The sequence below is a fragment of the Benincasa hispida genome, chromosome 10 (genome assembly GCF_027475165.1).
Source record: "Benincasa hispida cultivar pf3 chromosome 10, pf3_genome.v1.1, whole genome shotgun sequence".
Lineage (NCBI taxonomy): Eukaryota > Viridiplantae > Streptophyta > Magnoliopsida > Cucurbitales > Cucurbitaceae > Benincasa > Benincasa hispida.
This window is the reverse complement of record NC_143487.1, coordinates 6,851,005-6,853,508: the sequence shown is the minus strand read 5'-3', so window position 1 is coordinate 6,853,508 and position 2,504 is coordinate 6,851,005. Positions and strand designations below refer to the sequence as shown.

General features: G+C 35.5%; 1 non-coding gene across 1 annotated transcript; it reads right to left on the bottom strand.

The window, feature by feature from the left end:
* Positions 1 to 1,856: 1,856 nt before the first annotated feature.
* On the bottom strand, positions 1,857 to 1,964 carry LOC120089540 (small nucleolar RNA R71). The gene has a single exon (XR_005485217.1). It is a non-coding gene; the product is annotated as a small nucleolar RNA R71 (small nucleolar RNA).
* Between the last annotated feature and the right edge of the window lie 540 nt (positions 1,965 to 2,504).

Genomic DNA, 2,504 nt, shown 5'->3' with positions numbered 1-2,504 from the left:
AATTGTGCAATGGATCAAAGGGGGAAGAAAAGAAGGAAGAAAACATGAAGATATGAAGACCTGTCGACTGTCATCTTTTGTCTATCATTAAAAGGACAACATAACATGCAAGGTAGCTATGCTACCTGTTACGCTAAACAGAATTAACTACCCTAATTGGAGATTCGCTATACTAGGGCATAGTGTTGGTGTGCTACGACATGAGATGAAAGAGGCCTCGTGTGTTTGAGGCAGCATAACAAGAAGCGTGTTTACGCTGAACTCATTACGCTTGAAAACAGAAACTATGTTAAGGATGCGCGTTGCTATGCTATAATGAGCTTAGTGTACGTTATGTCAACAAAAAGCCAGCATTTCTATGGTGTAGCCGAGCGTCGCGACGCTGCCTTTCCATAATTTAAAAAAAATATGTGATTTTTGGAAATATTTTATGCCCTAATTTTGCATCTTCTATATATTTGGACACTTTCAAGCACTCAATTCTGACCCAAATTTAGACCCAAAGGAGTAAGTTCTTGCCCAAAAAGAGTAGTATGTGAAGAATTATTGTGGAGACTGTTCAACTTCCTGACGTGCTGATAAAGAGAAGAGTTGTAATTTATACCAAAGAAGGAGCATTCCAGGTGAGATTTTCTCTAGTTCTTTACTTTTCTTTACTAGGATGTTATCAATTTTGTATGTGAATATGTTTTATTTTAAGAACAATGAGTGGCTAAACTCTCTTGTTTTAGGGTGTTGACAAATTTACCTATGGATTTAGTTTAATATCTGAAGATTTCATGGAATTGTGGATCTCTTTATCTTTTAATGTTATTGATATTAATTTATAATGATTGCTCATTAATGGATGTTAGATTAAATGTCAATTTGATAGGTTGCATGTTTATTCAGACTTATAACATTGAATTGCTATTAACCTATCACATTCGTAGTTAAGGGAATCGTAAAAGTTGTTGTCGACAATGTTTAATGTCGTGGGTCTTAATTTGATATCACTGTGTTAGTTATCATTTAGGATTGTATGAGAAAGAGTTGTTTCTGAAAGATAATAATTCGGACTTTAGTTTCTAGACTTAGGTAAATTGTTTTCCATAATTCCATGACTAACTTAAATATCATCTAATGAAGTTTGCAATGAAATCAACACCCTAAAATGCTCTTTTATTCTGAAATTTACATTTGATTTTTCTCATTTTTTAGTTTTCTTGCAACTGAATAAAAAATCACTCAACTCTATTTTTCAATTCCTTAGCTAAAATCGACACAATTTTAAATAGACAAGTAGCAACTGTTCATTGATCCCTAAGGACGATACTCAACCTTTCATGCCATTTTAATTACTATAACTTGACTGTGTTCACTTGCCGTCACATCAAGTTTTTGGTGCTGTTACTAGGGATCAAATAACGGTTTGTGCTTACTTTTCAAAAATTGGAAAAAATTTTAGACAGAGGCTTATTTTTGTGTGAATCTTGTTGAAGTTTTATGTAGTGCATGACTCGTGACAAGGACAAAATTCTTCTAACTTTTGATCCTAAGATTGGATGAACTTTGAGGAGAAATCTTAGGGACAAACAAGAAAAGGAAGACTTCAGCTAGTTCCTCCCAAGTTGCAAAGCTCTCCAGTGGAATTGTTTCAAGCTAATCCTTAGCTCGATCCTACAAAGAGAAAGGAAATAATCTCGATAAAAATTAATGGAGTTTCTAATGATGCCATAAGACCGAGATTATTTCCTTTCTCTTTGTAGGATCGAGCTAAGGATTAGCTTGAAACAATTCCACTGGAGAGCTTTGCAACTTGGGAGGAACTAGCTGAAGTCTTCTTGAACGAGTATTTTCCACCCACCAAATCTTCTAAATTGAGATATGAGATTGCAATTTTCTCTCAATAGCCCGATGAACACTTATATGAATGTTGGGAAAAATACAAGGATCTTTTGAGGAGATGCCCATAGCATGGATATCCCATTTGGTTACAAATTGAGTTCTTTTACAATCGATTGAATGGTAATGCTAAATCCATCCTTGATGCTACTGTGGGGGGATCACTCTTTGGAAAGAGTACTACTGAGGCCTATGCTATTTTGGAGGATATGACCACTACAAGTTACAATTGGCCAAGTGATAGGGATTGCACCGCCCAAATCGCCGAATTGTATGGTGTTGATGAGGTAAATGTCATTAAGGCTCAGTTGTCCACAATTACTAACACTTTGAATAAATTGGTTGTAAAAGGTCAAGCTTTGAATTCACCATCCATCGCATCCCAAGCAGCCATGCCAGCTGAATCTTAACAAATTTAGGAAACATAGTAGAGTGAGATGGTTAATTATGTTGAAAGAGGACATTATAGAGCCAACCAACAAATTCCTACTCACTATCATCATAGTTTAAGAAACCACGAGAGTTTTTCCTATGCAAGTAATAAGAATGTTTTGCAGGCACCCTCTAGTTTCTCTGGTGCAGGTTCATCAAATGTAGAGAGGAAATCTACTCTAGAAGAA